Here is a 21132-nt window from a genome sequence, read left to right as displayed (position 1 = left end):
TGTTCAACTGTAATAGCTGTAGAATGCAAAAGTAGTGTCCTGAAAAATGTATTTATCAACTCATAATACAGTCCAAGGCTGTCTCCAGGCCAATTTCAGTAAAATAATGATCTCGTGTTCTTCTATTCCAGGAACAAAAGATTTATGGGTGAGGTATACCACTTTATGAGCAGATAGTTTGTGTAGATTTCACAGAGAATTATCAGCAATACCAATAAAGTGTTAGGCAGCATTGTGATTTCCTAAATAAATCTGTCTTGATATTTACAATAGGGCTGTCGTCATTGCATGTCTGTTCTAAGTTGCTGCAATCAACTGTTATATTATTTGCAGATGTCCACTGCACTCACAGCTAAGGCATGACAACTGTTTAGTTTACTTAATGTACACAAACATGCCTCAAAACTGTTACGATTTTTCATAATGTAATTAGAACTGCCTAACCTGTCTGTCACATGATTACTAGAGAAATCATTACCTGAAATACAATGTATTACCAAATCCATTTAGAGAACACCTTGGTAGTTATATAAGTCCACATTATGTGACACTGTTCTGTGTAGTTGTGTACCTGCATTTGTTACTGCTTGGCCCAAACTGTTCCATGTATGTAGATGCTAAATCTGCTACAGAAGAACTGTAGTCATTCTACTCATAACTGACACTACATACCTGTAAAACTATCATCTGCGACATCACTAATGGTATGTTTTCCTCTGTCAACTCACCCCTTATCTTCTTTCATTTATTATTTTTATTTATTATAATATATTTTGTTAAACTATTTATTTTAAACTTTAATTTATTATTGTTATTCATTATGATTTCATATTAATATATTTTGTTTAACTGTATTTTCTTGAAATTTAATTTATTATTGTTATTTAATATTATGATTCAATATTAACATCTGTTGTTAAATTAACTGTTTTGTTAGCCTTATGATTTAATTCATACTGGCTTGCTGTTAACATACTGACTGTAATGTTACTTAATATGTTGTTAGACTAACTGTTTTGTTAGCTTTATGGTTTAATTCATACTGGCTTGCTGTTAACATACTGACTGTTATGTTACTTAATGTTGTGTGACACATAATATCCCTCAAAATGTATTTGGATTAATAAATATTATGTTGCATTCTGTTAATACTAACATTGGTTTGGTTATTACTAACCTTATCTTATTGTTCTAACTACTTTACTACAGTGCGTCAAGGTCAGCTGGTTCCTCGAGATCCACCTACCTTGCCTCCTCTGGCTGTGGAACTGGGTCCCAGCACATCTGGAACCCAGCCTGGTGGTGCTCTCTCTGCTGCCGCTGCACTACCTGTGGTGTTGGGTAGTACCACCCCACAGCACAGGGCCCGTCCCCCCCTCTGAGAGCTGTGGTAAAGTGGGAGCTGTCATGCATGAGTTTGGACGATGCCTGAGTTGGATGGAGAGCATGTTGGCCAACCTGGTGGGGCAGACTCACCTCGGAGCCCAGGCTCCACCACTGCCACCCTCTGGGCAGTGACAGAGCAGTGTTGACAGTCCCATGGGTGGGGATATGAGTCACACTGCTACCTTGTGGAGGCACATTGGACTGAGATTCCACAACACCCACAACACCCAAGGTGTTCACCCCTCTAGTGTCACACTCACACACCACCTCTGTCTGCTGTCTTGTTTGTTTGCAAAAGCTTCCTCACCTACTCGGCTTACCTCCCAACACATCCCTTCCCTAACATTCCACTCTCACCTAAAAAAAAAAAAAAAAAAAAAATGGGAACCTGTCCCTAAAAAATATCATCGCATATATAGCTCTCCATTTCACATGTGTCCACTGGACACACATAATTTGGTCCAATTGCAGTGGAATGGCTACCCTCACTCTGATGCTGTGTCTACTAAAAGGCTGACATAGCTGCACTCCGATGCTATTATGTTGTCCTCACCACTGCCTCAGGGGGTGATAGTCCAAAGTCTTCTATAAAATCTGTCAGTGAACAGTTGTTGCTGTATAAGAAATGGATAGCTATGGTTCTTTCCTACACCCTTCCTGTACATACCTACCTGCCTTTCACTATGTTTCCCCCCTGCTTGCACCCCATTACATCACTTTCCTATCTCTCCATTTTTCTCTTCTTTATATATTTTAGCACAGTGCTGTGCTACACACCATGACATGCAGCTTCGCTAAGCTCAGCTAAATGGAGCTATATTACTATATGTGTTTTAAATAATAAACATGTACAAAATAAACACCTATCCCCTTTTTCGAACACAAGACCATCACACCTGCAGGCCACTGCATTAACCTGCCATGCCACACAGCTGTTAATCAAAACAGATGGTTTAAGCAAAACATAGTAACTGCAGGTTACCATCATTAAGTGTGCTTCAGTGGAGCTGCATATCAAGGTGCATCGTACAAACTTGCTTAAAAATAAGTGAATAAAATTGGGAGTGCACCTTGGAGTCTAGTGCAACAGTACACCACTAGAAAGCCAAGCACACACGAATGGATGTAAGTGACTACTCTACTAGAAGGTAAATGTCCCCTTTTATCAGCAACATTTACAAGTACACCTGCTAAGGCATTACTGTAAAAATAAACATGTACAAGAGGGATCCTGGTGCAGAAACACATCCATATAAAGCCACGCAGACAATGATGGCTATAAAACAAGTATGTAAGATGGCTATAATACAAGTATGTAAGAGGCTGTATGTGTGTACTTACATCTTGCAAATACACCTGCTTTAACAGTAGATCAGCCTGTTAAATGCCTTCCAAACAAAACATTTTGCCACACACAGTCCTGGGTTCAAATCCAGTGGTATGCAGCATTTAAATAACATTATTGTGAAGCCAGCAATGAATTACTGAGTCATGGATTCTTTATCCACACAATGCATTACAAATTAAATGTCTGCTTGTCACTGATAGAAGTCATGGGCATGCCGATAGGAACACACCTCACATATCCCCATAGCAAACCTATAAGAGCATAAAGTGTCATTAATATACATTCACAGAGGATTTAACCCAGGTAATGCAAATGAGGCCCACTAATATCAAAGTGCAGTGCACAATCCTTTCAAACATACAGTGCAAAATAGCACAGCTGCACAACTAACATACACATATGAAGCCATGCTTGTAACAAGGGCTGCCAACATACATGTTCAAAATGCATACCAGACTGTAACACGGTGGCTGACAGTTGCCCAAATGGTGGACATAATGTTATATTTATCCCCTATTTTGCTCAAGGAAACAACAAACATGCAGTCTAGTACTTTCTTAATAATACCGTTGCCTAACATACTTACCTTAAACACATGCCTTAATTGCAGTGGAATGGCTACCCTCACTCTAGCTCTGCCTCTACTACAAGGCTGACATAGCTGCCACAGTTACTCCTACAGCTTGCTGACCTCCAAGGTGTTCAGACACTCTGCCTAGGACTATTACCTGCAGTAGCAGCTACAGCCTGTAGCACACACATCTCTATGTAACAGTAGCTGCTACAGACCTTCCCTCTGTGATGACATAGTCTCCTTACCCCAGTAATGTCTAGCACAACATATCAGAAAGGAATTATAAACTACATGGAGATCTTATAGCTTGTACAGGGGTTGCTTGTCATTGGGTGATGATAATGCATATCAGCTGTGTTGACTGCTATCAGCATTCCAGAACCACAGATTGGTTAAGAGGCAATCACCTGCTAATGAAAAGTGTGTTAAAAACCAAACATGCTGGCTATGGGGAAGTATTCTGTATGAGAGTTTCTGCACACAGAACATGCATTTGCAGAAACTTAAATATCACCACATATCAACAGAGAAGTTTAGCACTCCAGCAGGACTGTACCCTTTTTGTTGACAACAGGATGCAGATGTGTAGATATACTTACAAGAAATAAGCATTACAGCATTAAGGCTTTCTTAGAACTGTGATAATGCCATGTCATTGATCTCCAAAATTGCTATGCCTACACAGGATGTACAATATATCAAGAGTCAAATGCTTTTTGTCAATGCGGCACACTGGTCTCGTGGGATTTTCCCTTTATAGTGATTGTAATAGGACACCACTATTTGTGTGGCACTGTTGTTTTGATATTTTATCTGGGGGTTAGCCCATATGGTACACACTACAATAGACTCCAGTGTTGGGTGTATGATCATACAGCAGTATATGTCATGGCACATATGGGAATAACTGACTATTGCTGGTATCTTCATTGTATCCACATGCTTAATATGTTTGCACACTGTGGAATATGACATGTGCAATCAAGCAGTAGATACTGCCAGCCATTCTGTCTTTGCTATATCTCTACATAGTGTACTAACATGTATGTGATCCTGACATGTTCCCATTCTGTTGTCTTGCAGGAAATATGTACCCATGACGCCATGCACCTTTCACAGATGCAGAGAATGCTATTATAGTTGAAGGCATCTAGCAACACCACATACTTCTACTGTCCAGGGTGAGGCAAAACAGGGAACAGTGGGTAGCATTGTGGGCTGACCTTGTCCAAGGCATGAATGCCACAGTTCATCAGACCAGAACATATGAGCAGGTTGGACACCATGCAATGGACATGATTAATGCTGCATGCAGAAGAGCAGCAGATGTAGCCAGGGATTGTGGTATCACTGGTGGTGGGCCAGCAGTGGAACAACCACTCTCAGCCACTGAGGAATTCCTGGTTAAACTAAGCACACACCACAGCTCCCAGTTATCCATCACACTGTACATCGTGGATGTGGGTGCCACAGTTTCCATGGCAGAGGAGTGTGCAGGTAAGCATAGTTTGATCGCCATTGCAATACTGTAACATTCAGTCTGCCAGAGTGTACATACTCTTATGTGAGAGTCATGTTGGTGTTCTTTGCAGGGCAATTTAACTGCAGTTTGACTCTTATGCTCAGATGATTACCAATATAACAATGAACACAGTAGCTACTGTAAATGTGAGCTATATGGACGTATTACCTTGTTGTGGTGAAACATATGGCATGCTTGACATTACCTCTCCCTCAACTTTTCACAGGTCTGTCAGGTATCAGACAAGGCTGTGGTCCTGCTCCTGGTAAGAACAACACTGTTTTGTTATAGATGTAGGTTTACAGCAATGTAATCCCTAAAGTGTCATCCCAGACCTCCTACCTGGAATGGTGTACTGTCGGCAGGATTGCCAACTGCACAGATATTTTCTGATTGTACACGTTACAGTCATATGTTTGCCTTGTAGGTGTCACCACACTGATAAATGTGACAGTATTTTCAGGACATTGAAGATTACCATATGTGTCAACTGTGCAGAGTCTTTACAGATGTCAACAGTATAACTCATTGTTGCTGATGAGATTGCTGTGTAAAGAGCTTTTATTTACACGTAAGCTGTTTGTGGAGAAAAGTATGCCCTCTTGTTCTACTGTATGAGATTGGGGTTTCAACAGGTCTGTAATAATGCCAACAGTGTACACAGCTGTACATTTATTGCAACATAATGCTGCAGAACATACTAGTGTAGGTATTAATGTACTGCTTTTTCCTCTCTTATCACAAGTGACCAGGGAGGTTGGTCTCTGTTCCCTACATGACCTGATGTCAGTGTCTCTTCAGGCACTGATGATGGTTGCCATAGAGAGGCACAAGTGGGGGTTTCAGGGGCTGAATTTGCCCCAGAGGTTGACATCACTCTGCTGGCCTCATTGTCACTGCACACAATCAGAATGCCTACTCATACCCAGTCCCCAGAGGCCACATATACTGGACAGTGAACAGGAAAGTGTAGCAACTATGGCTCCAGTGAGTATAGACACTGGCCGTAGCCAGTCAACTAGTGATGTTCAACACAGGGGGATTGATAGGGGTGCTTGTAGGAGGTCTGCTGTCCTTCCACCTACTGTTGCAGGTGTCACATCCTGATTTACTCGGCGTATGTTTCTGGCTGTCATGAAGGCACAGGCATGTTCTGAAAGGAACTCCAGATGTATGCTCAGGTTATGGTTGCAGCACAGCCTGACATCTGTGACAGCCTCAACCACATTGCTGACACCCTGGATCGGTTCACTGATGCAGTGGACAAAAGGTGGACCGAGACAGTGTCTGTCTTGGAACACACAGTGTCTGTGCTGGAATGTTTGGTTGAAGTTGAGCGTCGGCCTCATGGACGTAAGTCAGCAACGCCATCTGCTGACAGTCCATGTGGCTGTGCACAATTACATTCCCATAGTGGTAGTACACCAGCACTACAGAGGGGAGTGTATTGTCTACACCAAGACGTTGTAGGCCATGGGCTCATGGACTTGGATGTTCCTGTGAAAAACACAGTCCCAGCAGCAGCAGTCACCATCAGGTACTAGTACCACTTCTGATCATGGGCGTGGAGGTGCCAGTGCAACTCCTGACAGAGCCAGTTCACATGTTCAGGGCCAGAGACAGTGAACTGTCAGCTCTACCATGCACAGTTCAAAGCTGTCCAACATACCCACATGTAATGCTAACATTGAGCTTGACTGTGTAAATGCACACACTCACAAACCACTGTCAAATGCAAGTTACCTACAGACAAACATGGCACAATTTCATGGCCCATTATACCTGCTTCCCTTCCAACTCACACACATGCTGTCAACCTTGTGGGTTAGCTTAGGCCTCCTACACCCCCACACAACACCCTGTGCAAGTGATACCTGTGCTACATCCCTGTCATCCTTGTCATTGATGCAGGGAAATTAAGCTATGTGTCTGATGCACAGGGTGACTACATAAATTAACATGTACTTGTGTAATGCATATCTGTTTTGCCATGCCACTTGTAGTGGTTACTGACAGATCCTATATGCTGCCATTCGTAATGAGCAAGCCACATAATTTTGTGTACCTTATGCTGTATGATGTTGTAATGGCCGTATACTTACACAATGAAAGGTGTGTCATGGATCTGTTTATGCTTCTGTTGCAGGATTTTGAAGAAGTCTTTGTGGACAAATAGTGAACATAAAATCTTGAATATGCTAAAAACAACTTTTTGGTCAGTCTTCTTGGTACTATTTTTTTTTTTTTTTTTTTTTTTGCAGGATTCTGTTGAGGACACCTATGGATACACAGCAGCAATAAAGCCATAGATGTTACAGCACAGGATGGCATGTCAGCACAGAAGAAATATATCCTGCACAAGGTACAGCACTATAGGCGCATGGCTCCATATGTCCATACGTGTATAGCAGGCTAACAAGGGCAATGGCATCATTCAGTGTACTCATGCATCCATAAACTGTGAAAAGGTCTAACACCCTTGATAAGTGTCACCAGGGTTTTGGCAGCTAACACACCTACAAGCTGTGGTGCTGGACATGACCCATCTACAAATGTCCTGTGTCCAGTACAGGTATTTGTCCGACAACAACTATGACTGTCTTTTTCTGCATCCAGTGGTGTAACCTGAACATGATGTGTGTCACAGCAGATGTGTGCTTCACATGCATGGGGGGCCTGTTACATATAGGGTGTACTGTTTGTGTTACATACCTGGCTGTTCACCATGTATTATTTATACCAAAGTGACAGTGTAGGTGTTTGGGAACAGGTAAGACATGTGTTAGTCCTGTCATGGATACGCGGGAGGTGCACAGTGGGATCTGACACCTCCCTGTACGGCAGCCATACACATCCCCTCCAATGCATTTATGAGGCAGACTACACATGTACGCTCTTCACATGGACTCCATAAGACATGTTATGTGCAATGTATATTGCTGTACCATGGATCCTGTCTGGTTACTACAGTTGTAAGAAATGCATGTGTAGTGACATAGCAAGGGTGCCATTGTACACAATGATTGTGGTGAGTGTTGCATTCAGTATGGCAATGACAGTCTGACAGTTACATCACAGACCTTACTGTTTAGATTGTACAACATTCAATGTTGAATGCATCGCCACATTTTACCGACCAGTGAAAATCAAATGCTATATTACTCTCTGTGTGTATACATCCATGAGTAATGGCACAATTGTGTGTGTGGTGTTGACACTACTACATTTCCCAGAGGTGGATGATTTTCTAAAGGATAGTATTGTGCAGTTGTTGGCATATAGTATTTGTGAGTGACTTAGACAAACACTGAATGTGTGACTCAGGCCATCCTGGATAACTGTTGGTTGTGTGTGGGATTCAGTGACAGATCCTGAAATGCAATCACCTGCTAATGTAGTCAGTCAGAGGGCATTGACAGTGGCTGTGACTCCAGAGAGGGAATGGCTATAAGGAGTATGCCATCAATGATGTCTGGACAAATCAACTGGTCACTGGCCTCATTGCAGCATAGGCCTCCCAATGCTACCTTGCTAGATTATTACTATATGGCACTTACCTATCCACCAGCTGACATAACACTCTGTTGATAACCTACACAGTGTCCAGCAAGGCCTGCTGGCCTAATATTGACAAACACCTTCTCAGGCCATGGTAGGTAGAGTGCGTAATATTCCCATCATACATTGCATAGTTTAACACTCATCGGGGTCCACCAGTTAGAGCTGGTAGGCTTGCTTTGGCCTTGAGTATAACAAACAGTGTGTGGTCTAGTGTCAGAAGGTAAACGACAGTGTTACTGCTCATGTCCATGCTAATTCCTTCCATGACATTTCATGTCACATGACTCAGAGGTCTGGGGGACACTGCTCGGAACTAATGCTAGTTGTTCATTGTGCAAATAAATATTGCAGTTGCTTTCAGCATGTTCCAAGAAGACAGTCACCCAAGGTGTCTGTAAAGAGCACAGACAAACATGTTAGGTATATGTAATATGTATACCCCTTGAAGATAAGGTGGAGGTTTTACACAGGTGTTATGCAGATGGACACTACCCAAGCAGTGTGTACTGGAAGGACACAATTACCTTGTGAAGACTATGTTAAGCATGGGTGTACAAAGAATTTCTGGTACCTGGCAACTACTAATGCTGGTCTCACCGACACCACTCTCACATAGGATACCATGCTTTGATACATTTTCTGTCATCACACACAAAACATTACTGCAAAGCCCCAAGCTGACAAACAGGATACTGCCTGTTTCTTCATTCACATAGCTGTCCCACATCATGAAAGTCTCTGTTGGCTTCACATACCCCTTTCCAAGTAGATGCCTTGATAAGCAACCTGGGCAATCAGTTGGCTTTTGCATGTGTCATGCCGTCTGTTCCAGGGTTGGTGATACGTCACTAGGAAACTCACAAGAGGGGATTAGTAGCACTGTTGTAGCACCACAATATAATGTACAATGTCCATTGACATAGATGTCAAGTGTTGCTATAACAATCAGCACACAGGTGGTGAGCCATTGTAGGTGACAATTTCACAGCTAGTTGTGCACCCTGCCCTTTAACAGATTACTGGTGGATATCTGCATAACATGGCTGTGAGGCCTACTGCATAGGACTGGCCACATTTGGCCAATGTGTGTCCACATGCCACATGTCCTAAACATGTCATACTGTACAGTTATGTACCTAAAATATGTCTTTGTTTCCACATCATGTCACACAACAACCAGTATGCTGTCTAGTTGCTTGTCAGGCATCATATGCTTGGGAGGCCAATGAATGTCAGCAAAGATGAACAAGTCCTCTATGCATGCATGGACATCCGCATCGTCGCTGCAAAGTGTGCCTACAAACACTGTATATCAGACTGTCAACCCCAAGGATGTGGCAGCATGACTCTACCTTTGCAGGACCTGCTGCTGAGATGTTGGGAGTGTCCTCACCCCTCTATTCCTATTACACACAAACACAGCATGTAACAGATGTGACTGCATTTCAAGCCTTGCTGCCATGGTGTCTCCAACAGCAGTCATTACATATGGCAATGAGTATTATGCCAATATGCACAGCTCACATCCTGCACCACCTAAACCCACATCACACACCTGCATGTGTGGAGCTCCTTCCCACACACATTGCCAAAGAGACAGCTAAGAAAATCCTGACCCTGGAGTGTGCAGTACACATAATACTACATACACCACTCTCTCACTGAGGCAAAAACATAAACTCACACTCTTAGTCAGAAGTGATTACATTGTGAGACACACTGATGTCTGTGTGACATGGCTACATATGGGAAAGATCAAAGACAGCTGTCTGTGGGTTGATACAATAGGCCTTACCACACTTTGCCACACATCAAGGCATATCGGTTAACATAATGTTGATGTCATCATTCCAGCAGGTGTCTATGGCTAAGGACATATGTTACCAGCATGTATGCAGACACATGACTGTGCCTAGCAACTCTGTCTCTTTCATGGGTATACACATAGCTTTCAGCTGCAGTTGACCCTCACCTAGGATGATGGCTCCTTACACATAGAAACTGATGGAAGTCAATACTTACCTTAGCATGTGGTGTCATTGTTAGGGGATCTACTACATATCTGCCTGGGATGCCATGCTCAACAGAAATCAATGTTTCACTAGTGAAGGTGCTCATCTCTCATCCCCTGAGATTTGGAGTAACAGCCATGGCTACTGACACCCCCACAATGCATCTTAGATGCACTGTGCAGGGAAAAGTTGGCAATCAGAACACCATCTTTATACAACATCATTGTTATTCTGCTACATGGTGTATATGGCAACAGTGAACCCCACTCTGTGGGATGTGTCCCAACCCTGGGTTATGCAGACATGTGTGCAGTCAAGGACATCTGGTTCAAGCCCATGGACAGCACAACACCCATACCAGACTACACGTACATCCACATCTCCACACATCAAAATGATGATCAAGATAATGTGGGTGGTGCATATATACTCATTAAGAATCGATACACATCCAGATTTTGTGAAACACTGTGATTTCCCAGAGACACTACAGGTGCCATTCAGTACTGGAAGGGCACATAATCAAGCAATAGCCGGCTACTGGAGCAGATCCATGAATCCAGTCACCCATTGTGCGTATTTGTGTGTATATGAGTCTATCACGATATATCATTACACCATGGTGTGGGGTCACATTAAGTGACCACCAGCTGTGTTGCTTAGTCATGCAGCAGCTCAATTGCCCAAAGATTAGTCTACATGCTTAACTACAATGCCCTGGAGCAGTGCTGTGACATGACCCAAGGGGGACCAATGTATTGCATCATGTGTTTAAAATATGGGTGACCATTACAGCCCCCAAGTGTGAGGTCCTCCCTGGTGGGATCTGAACACAGATCAGTATCATTAAAACTACCAGCACTACCCCCCCCTGCAGACAATACAGACATATTTCAACAAAGCCATTTATTACCTTCTGTGGGATTGTTTATATAGCTTGACTGCACCACCCCTATCTGATGGGACAGGCAAGTATACAGAGCTCTACACCCATGCATTATGCCAGCAGCATTGCAACTGCTTGAACTTGGCTGTACCTGACAGTAGCAACACCGGCTTCATATCGCACAGCAAACCTGACTGGTGGACAACTGCCATTATCAGGCTGTACAACAAGAGATGAACATTGCTGTGTGACAGTTGGGGTGAGCCCCCCCCCTTAAAAAAGAGTCACAATGTCCTCAGCTAAAACAACTGCATAGTGTTATTGTGATGTTGTGTAGACACAGAAAGTGAAAACAATAGCCACCCACACAAAGCAGAACCACAATGCATAGTGTAGTTACATGTGTAACCTCAAAGGACAGGCCCAGATTGTTGGTAAACTCATACATAATGATTCCACATAGAATGGGTCTGCACTCATAGCTAACCTGTAGTCCCACATGTCCTGCATCAGCTTCACTTCTCTGTCCCCACCACATGTGACACATGACATTCCTACAACCTGTCCCATAGCTTCCATATCTACAGAGCAGATGCATAAATGGCCTCTCTATTGAGGATACACAGCATCTATTGGACATGCTACCATCCCAGGCTGCATTCTACATGGTATTTGTCATGGATTACTGACACCATTGGGAACACCTTTCAGTCACACTGAAACCACTGGCTGGACCCCAGCTGACTGGACAATGGCATCTATTATACCCTTGCACAAAGGTGTTCCATGCACTGACCACCAAAACTATAGACCTCTTTGCCTGAGTATCCATATCTGTATGAACATGGGGACAATCATCATGGAGGTGATCAGCACACATGTATGTGATCTACACACAGTCAACTGTACACAGTTTGAATGTCTGACAAGGGGATCATGACTGTTACATGTGGTGGAAATTTCAGCAGTGTTCAACAGCCTCAGTCCTGGGTCCTCTACTGCTTGAAATCCATTTAACTACAAATCAAGCAAATACTGTCTGTGTCTAACAATGTTGGCTGATGCCTGCAAATTGTGAGCACTCATGGAGTTTGTGTGTTATGTCAATATCCTACAAGAGGGTATTGATGAACAAATGCTTGTTGACATAGTAATGGCCATGAACTCCATGCAAATATATATGTAGTATCATTTCCATCACTAACACCTATGTACCTGATGTAGCACATCAATCACAACATGTGATGTACATACTCAGGGATGAAAGAACTGGCCACAGGTTTACATTTAATGTGCCTGAGATCACCATGTCTCCCCAGTGGTATGATGGGGATCATATGTCATAGCTGAGGACACAGTCACCCATAATTGACATACTCATAGCCTCCAGATACTTTTCCCTCAGCATGCCAATATCTGAGTGCAATGGCCATTTAGTAATGGACATTTCTAGGCAGCACTGGCACTTGCACACAACAGTATTGTCCCTCATAAGAGAACTTCATGTCTTCAGCATGTGTTCAATGGAGATAATCTGAAATGAGTGTTATTGTATCCTGTGGCATATAAACTACTCAGAGGTGATCTCTGCCTTGCATACGGGGCAGTGTGTGACCCTGCTTGACTGTAAATGCTGAATATCTGTAGGTGACATAATACATGGATTAATCAATCTAAGGACATTAACCTAGTATGTGACATTACTAATACATGTTGGTGGGAGAGATTTGTCTTGCAGACTTTAACCTACCTTTGAAACAGAACCCTGGCAAATGGCAAGCAGAGCACCTCAGTGCACCTCAGCACATTCTATCTATTTGATAGGCTGGGCGACCATCATTTCACCATAGGACTTCTAACTGTGTCCCTCTTGGACTGGGGCAATATGTGCTTATATATACAATTGTCTACAATTGTGATGGCTATATGGCCATTATGTTAGTGAAGTTCAAATGTCCAATGGTTCCATAAGCTGATATAAATTGATGTAGCAGCCACACATGCAAACATGGCTACATTGAGGTCAGCACCACTTCCAATTACTGCTTACAGGACATGGCATGGCACACACATAGTGCAGGTTGGCTGTATGAACATTTACCTGTGTAATGACACACACTACAGATCACAGTACGTGATGCATGCAACACACCTCATGTCTGATAGTACTATAAGTTTAGGAAATTTTATGCTTGATTACATCAACAGGCTTAGTTGTGGTCAGGCATTCGGAGGGCCACATCACCTGCTACAAATAAAATTCTGCAAAACCATATGATCTTTCTAAGTTAATGAGGTGATCATATTTATGCCATATAGACATACACACATACACCAAGTGGCCTACAGTGTAATTAGCACCCCTTCCTATCTAGTGTTACACACTATAGATCTCAATCCATATCACATGCATCATGGCGCAAGTCACATGCATCAATGGCAGCTTGTAGTCTTAAGGTAGATGACATCATCAGGCCTTATAGAAGAGGGCAGTTTGGAAGCCAGCAGCATCTTACAGGTAGAGGGCCAAAAAGTGCATAACCATTGCAGTTTGATAGCCAATGAGGGTTTCTTAGCTGCTTGCCAAGGAGATACACACACACATATATGCCAAGTAGCCTGCAGTAAAATTAGAACCCCTACTTATCTAGTGTTACACATTATAGATCACAATACTTATTGCATGCGTCACAGCTTAAATGAGATGCTACAATGGCAGTTGGTAGTCTTAAGGTAGATGACATCATCAGGCTTTGTAGAAGAGGGTAGATTGGAAGCCATCAGCAACTTATAAGGCCAAAAAATGCATAACCATTGCGGTTTGATAGCCAATGAGGATTTCTCAGTTGTTTGGCAGGGGGATACACACACACACATGCACCAAGTGGCCTGCAGTGAGATTAGAACCCCTACTTATCTAGTCTTACATACTTACTATCATGTGACCACACTGTTTAACATTTCCCTTGATTGATGTAATGCATATTCCAACCATGAGGCCTAGTGAATATTAAGGAGCACAATACTAGTGAAATGGGTAGCTGTAGTCCACTGTGGATGTTACTTGTGTCCAAATAGCCCACTATATTTCCTTGCATAAATGCAGGGAATCCATATATACAATAGCATATTATAGTAATCATTAAAAGTAGTGTATAAGTTAGGGACTTACCTTGTGAATGCAGCAATTGACAGAGCTATAGTTCAGGACTGACTTTGATGCAAGCAGTACACAGCCAATACATGGATAGGTACAGGTTGTGTGAGTTACCTGGCTTCAATTTTACTATATGTATGTGAGTAGGAGTAAGGTGTCAAACCTAGGGCCCTAGGTTGTCAGTTAATGTGCTATGTGTTGTTTCTTAGCCAAAGCCAGGGCATACCGGGCATGCCTACATCTGCCTACAGGGACATCATCAGGGGGTTCCTCTTCTGAGTCCTCCTGTGACTGTGGCTGTGCTGACTTAGCACTGGCGGGGGGCTGTATAACTTTTCCCTTTGCTGATCCTGCTGCAGTTATTTCCACATGATCATATTGCACTTACTGTGAACATATGTGCACATGTGGCTGGAGAGTACTGCAGAGATTCACCAGATATATTGAGGCACTGGAACCGTGACTTCAGAAGCCGAAACACATGGTCTATGATGTTTCTAGTTTGTGTGCTTACCTCATTATGGCATTCTTCAGTGGGGGTGTGTGCATTTCTGATGGGTGTCATCATCCATGGTTCCATGTATAGCCAGCATCTCCTAGTAACTGGCCATGTGGGATGTCCCCCCAGCAAACATCTGGTACAACTGTGATGCATACCAGATATGGGAGTTGTGATAACTGCCAGGGCTGGCAGCACATACATTAATGATAATCCCCTGGGCATTGCACATGACCTGGCAGTTGATGAAGTAGTACTCCTGGTGGTTGACATACATTCTACCCTCCTCACTGGCTGGTGCCTTGATGTATACATAAGTGTAGTCTATGGCACCCAGTACTTCAGGGTAGTGTGCTACATGGTAGAAATGTTGTATACTGCTGGTTCTCACCTCAGCGGTGAGAGAAAAAGAAATGTGCTCACTGGCATGTGGTAGCATGGCATCCAGGAACTGGTGGAGTACCATGGATGCTGATGCCTGTGACACCCCCATCTTGTTCCCAGTTTGCCTTTGGAAAGTACCTGTAGCTAGTATCCTAAGGGCCACACATTCCTTTTTTTCCACAGGAAGGGTTCCTCTCTGTTGGCTCTGGGACTGAGTTGAGGTAGGCAGAGTTCAATGAGTTCTTGTAGTATGTCCCTGTCCAGCCTGTAGTGCTCTACACTCTCCAGCTCATGTAACTCCGGGAAGGTTACCCTAAGCCTGAACACTCTTTTCCTTCTCTGTCTAGGCCTATTGTCAGCAGCAACATTGACTTCAGCATCTAGCACATACAGATGCAGCAGACCTGCAGCAGCCCCTAGCATTCTGTCAGTTAAAATTCCCAAGTCTGTATTCCAATGGTGCAGAGTAATGGGGAAAACATCAGAATATAGGGTGTATGCATATCTTACAGAGCTCTGCTGTATGTGCAGAATGTGTGATTGGGTAACTATGATGTATTTCACCTGACTACAATATAATTAACATATTTTAATGGTCCTAGTTTAGCTTAAACAAGGGTCAAAACATGCACACGGAAGGTAAACAAAGTTTAGAAGTTAGTGGACACCCCCACCCTGAAGGGACATGCTCAGCCAGGTGGCGTGCTGTGAAAACATGTGCATCTAAGCTGAAATGAGCATAGAAGTCAGTAGACAACCTTCCCTGGTGCAGTTACATCCTGTGTAAACAGCAACGGGGGCTAAGCCTACATGAAGGGGGTATGTGGACACATTTAGTCCTTTCAGCTATTCAGTACCTCCACCGCATTTGCATAGGTATCTGTGCTCACAGCCTGAAAACTACATCCTTCAGAGCCCAACCACATTAGCAACAGCACCAATGCACCATTGTAGGGACTACATGCACAGTCTTTTAATACATTTCTGTCACATACTCCCTGGGATTCACAAGGCTCCGTGCAAGAATAAGGCTTCTTTCATGGAGTGGTTCATGTCCATTTAAAGATAGCAGCATGCCTTTCATATGCATGAAGGCATGCTGCTATCTAAACTAAATGGACACAAGCCAGGAACGAGCACAGGGGGCATGTGTTAGCAGTCCCAGCACCTGAAACATGCCCCCTTCACATGGATGAGTGTCAAACTATATAATATTAGAGCCTGGCTCTAATATTATATAGTAAATGAGTGTCCGCAGACACTGAAAATAAAAAAAAAAAAACCACAAAAACAGCTATAGAAGGCAGCAGCCTTCAAATTCACACCCTAAATGTATGCACTCTTGCCCTACATGCATGGACACAGTAGAGCAAGAGGAATGGAGTAAAAAATAAAAAAATGGAATAATAATTTTTTTTCATTAAGTAAATCTGAAGTTTAAGCACCATGCAGCTTGTTTGTGTAGCGCGCCACTATGCTTAGTTTCGCTGAAATCCTGAAAATGATAGACAAGTGTTACTGTGATATAAAGCCTCATAAAGCTGCTGTAGCATAGTGGTACTGCCATGGTATAGCATGTAGAACATGCTCGGTTTAAATTCCCCTTTACCAAATTATTTACTAAACTTTTAAGGAATTTGAATGATAGATGTCAATCATATGTGTCACATATAGCACAGTAGAGGTGGGAATATGTAAAATATAAATGTAAAAAATAATTTATAACTTTAATTAAAAAAAATAGATTTAAGCAATGCTTTGCTAGTGTAAGCATAGCTTACCTGCATTCAGCTCTGCTTAGCTGGTGTAAGCATTGCTATGCAGAGTTAAACAGAGTTAAATATAGTGCAGCATATTAAAACTGGCCAATCACGAGAAAGTGCAGGAAAACAGCTCTATTTAAACTTCACAAGTGGGAATATAGCCATAACCATTTGGGATTGCTCACAGCAGGACTGAAATGGCTGGTGTCGGAAAAGGTGTGCACTTCCAAGTGCAACATTGGGGCATCCAGGAGTCCATGGTCATGGTTGGGCTCATAGTTAAAAACCATGATGGCAGGCTGCTGCAGGACAAGTACCAGGGCTTGCAGTACAAGGCAGAGGCCTGGGACCAGCTTGCACATGATCACACCAGTGCCACTGGCATACCCCGGACTGGTGAGCAGGTACGTCATCACCATAACTGCTTAGTCGCTTGGTTGGTGAGGGGTGAATAAAGAGTCTTGCCCTGCTGGGCAATCAAGTGTCAGGGTATATTAATGCTTATTATTAGGTCTGAGCAAGTGCTAGGCTGTAGGATGCTTTTTGAGTGCTTAGGTTGAGAGTTAGACTAGTTTCAAGGGAAAAACTGAAGAGGAGTCTTAGTGGAGCTGGGAATAATTTAACCCTATCTAACCGGCACTGCCTGGCACACAAAACCATGCAAACGCAGCTTTTATAGCAGTTTTTATGGCTAACCAAGTTTGCCGATGACTGCAAACTGGGAGCCATAATTGACTCTCTAACTGACATGGACATCCTCCAAAAGGGCCTTACTGAGACAGACACCTGGTGTCAAAGTCATGGCCTCAAGCTAAATGCCAAAAAATGCATAGTAATCCTGTTTGGGAAAAACAAAACCCCCACGAATTACCACAAAGGTGGCAGCCCCCTTAATACAGAAGAGGTAATAAGAGATCTGGGGACCCAGGTAGATAGTTATCTCTCCTTTGACAATCATATTGCCAAAGTAGTAATCCTTCTATGTGTCCCATCTAATTACTAAAGGGTTTTCATCTAGAAATAAAGAGGTTATAGTGCCCCTCTACTCGTCACACATCAGACCCATCATAGAGTACAATGCCCCATTTGGGATGTACCTCACAAGACACTTCCAACAGCTGGAGAGACCACAAAAGTACCTCACCAAGAGGGTTACTGGCCTCAAACATATGTCCTATGCAGCCCGACTGAAAAAACTCTGGCTGAACTCAGTGGTATATCGCTTACTCAGAGGTGACCTCTGCCTGACTTACAAAGCCATGTCCAACTCAGAATTAATGGACATGCTCCACCTAAAGAAATCCAAGCCACTGCGAGCCATGCACTCTAGTGAGCTAAACCTCATCACAACAATAAATAGAACATGCTGGAGGGATAGATTCCTGACACAGAGACTCCCCATGCTTTGGAACAAAATTCCAAACTACATTAGGCAGAGTCTCTCACTAACACTCTTCAAGAGAAACCTTGACGAGTGGATGGATAATAGAAAATACACCCCTAGGATCACTTCATTGGCTCTGCTTGACAGAGGATCAGTTAATTAATCAATGGGGTGGCGAAAGCCGACACATTCTGGCTAGGCTTATAAATGCCCTCGGGCAGATAGCCTAGTACCTACCTATGAACCTATAATGACCTGAAGTGGAAGAGGGGTGCAGTCTTGAACCAGTGGATCCAAGACGTCCGAGCACAACATGTTTCACCTGTCTGTAAGTATGCAGTCTTATGTATCTCTAAGTATGGAAAAAGATAAAGTTGTGATTATGCAGGTGTGATTAATGTGTGATGTGTTCCCATACAGCTGCTGCAGAGAGATCCCAGAATTTGCAGGCTCATGCACAACAACTGACCCAGCTGCGTTGGCAGTATGATTAGTACAGAATATCCCCTACTATTAGCAGTAAGAAATCAAAAGTTTAGTAATGGTAGTACTGCTTGTACCAATACTTGTGCTGAAAAGGCAGGAATAAATGCCTGTGTAAGGCTGCCAGTGTTACAATGCAGTATTCCCAGCTGCTGTGTAAGACAGATATCAGTAGCAAACAAGGTACAATATGCAGGAGTGGAATATTAGAATATGTATGAGTGTGTCTGAGTGAACCTGCCAAGAAAGTGCCATGCCAGGGCTACTGTAACATTTAGATATGAAAAGCATTCCCCTGTGCAGATCATGGAGGAATTGTAATTGTGGAGTTCTGAGTCATACACAGATATGTATGTCAAAACTAATAAAGGTGATCCCAAACATTGGTGAGTATCATCTCACTTGTACCTGATAAATAGAAATGTGTATGTCCTGCAGAATGCATTAACTGGGGTGAACTGATTTAGCACTGCTTGTCTGCATACTTTAGAATGGACATGTCAAATAACTGGAAAAGAGCGACAGTACATATTCCCATCAGAATGTGTTTTACTTGTTTGTCTGCCAGCATTGTCCTGTGTTAAACTTTCCATTCCGGCCGTATGTAGCTATGAATGTACTGAGAAATGTATAAGGCTAACAGGTGCAGACCTAAAACCTGCACTGTGTACTCAGGAATCTAAATTGCAGTATGTAGTTGTAAAACAGTCAAATGTGGAATCCAGCTAATGTGCACATATTTCACAAACAGTGACACCAATATCTGTTGTGTATGCATAACATGTACTGAAAATGGGAAACAAATAATGCAACATGTAATAATAAAAGTACTGTGCACAAAAATACAGAAATGTCACAAACAATACAAAACACTTCCCCAGTAGCTCAGTTTGATAAGAACTAGGCCTAGAGATCAATTTTGCACACAAAGCACAGTTTGAATCCAGGGACGCCACTACCATCTCAATCTGGTTCTACAGTTTTAAACTGCAATCTGAATAGAAAAAATAATGTACTGCAACACATGCATTTCCATACAGGGCACACAGGTAAAGCATTCTGAATAGAAATATTAGTATGATGTATATAACTATGAAAGGTGTATAATTGCTGTGTTGACTAGCCCAAGTCCTACAAATATATGCAAGCAAGTCATCCACACTCTGCAGTCTGGCCCAGACAAGCCCCTCAAGTGTTACGCTGTCACGTATAGTTTCCCCAGTTGACAAGAAACATGCACACAGAGAATGTCCCAGTAGATGTATGTGAAAGACACAACACACACTCCAGGGCCTGCAATTAAAATGTGAATCTGAAATATGTAAAGAAACAGCAATATAATGTGCACACAGTTCATCTAGACAGGCCCAAGGATAAAGAAACTGGTATAGAAACATGTCTGATGTGTATAACTAAAATAAGGGTACAATTGCTCTGTTGATATCTACAGTTGTTGGTGTGCTGTAGCATTCCCATGGCCCAGCTAGAGTGTAAGTATGGTCAGAATGTAGAGTAGTGAATAGTAGTGTACTGACAAATATACTTGATAGCAGTTGTCAATTGAATCTGTTCCCTTCCCCCAACACTCATCTGATCCAGTCATCACACTGAAACCAAAATGGGACTGTTCCTAAACAAATGTCTACTGCTGGGACCATTGTTCCATTTGGTTTATCATTGTTTATACTGTGTGGCTACTAATATCCCCTGTTGAATATTCATCTTATTGCCTGCCTGACATACCACTAACTGGCATTCTGTCGCAACGCTGAATGCCACTCCATATATGCATGGGTTCTGTTTGTTATGGCACTGTTATAATTGCACTGTTTTGGGTTAATGGGACTATCCATGCATGCTATTTTGACTAATGTTGTAATGTGTTGTGCATGACGAACCAATATTCATTGTTAATTTCCATACCATAGCACATATGGGAAGACAGATCCCAGCAGATCCGCCTCTCCCACCGCACCTGGCCGAGGCAACGGGTCACAGCACATCTGGGACCCAACCCAGACCTCCCTCATCTGCTGGTCCTGCACCATCCTTGGGTGGAACCACTGCAGGTTATGGGGCTTGACGCCCCTGCAAGTGGGCGCGATGAGGATGTTGTCACCCAAGATGAGGTCTGTGGCATGGTGCACAGTGCCATCCAAATGGAGCTGGTTGA

This window comes from Protopterus annectens, chromosome 7.part0 (assembly GCF_019279795.1).
Source record: "Protopterus annectens isolate FY-2018-M chromosome 7.part0, PAN1.0, whole genome shotgun sequence".
In the NCBI taxonomy this organism is placed as follows: domain Eukaryota; kingdom Metazoa; phylum Chordata; order Ceratodontiformes; family Protopteridae; genus Protopterus; species Protopterus annectens.
Note: the sequence above shows the minus strand (reverse complement) of the source record.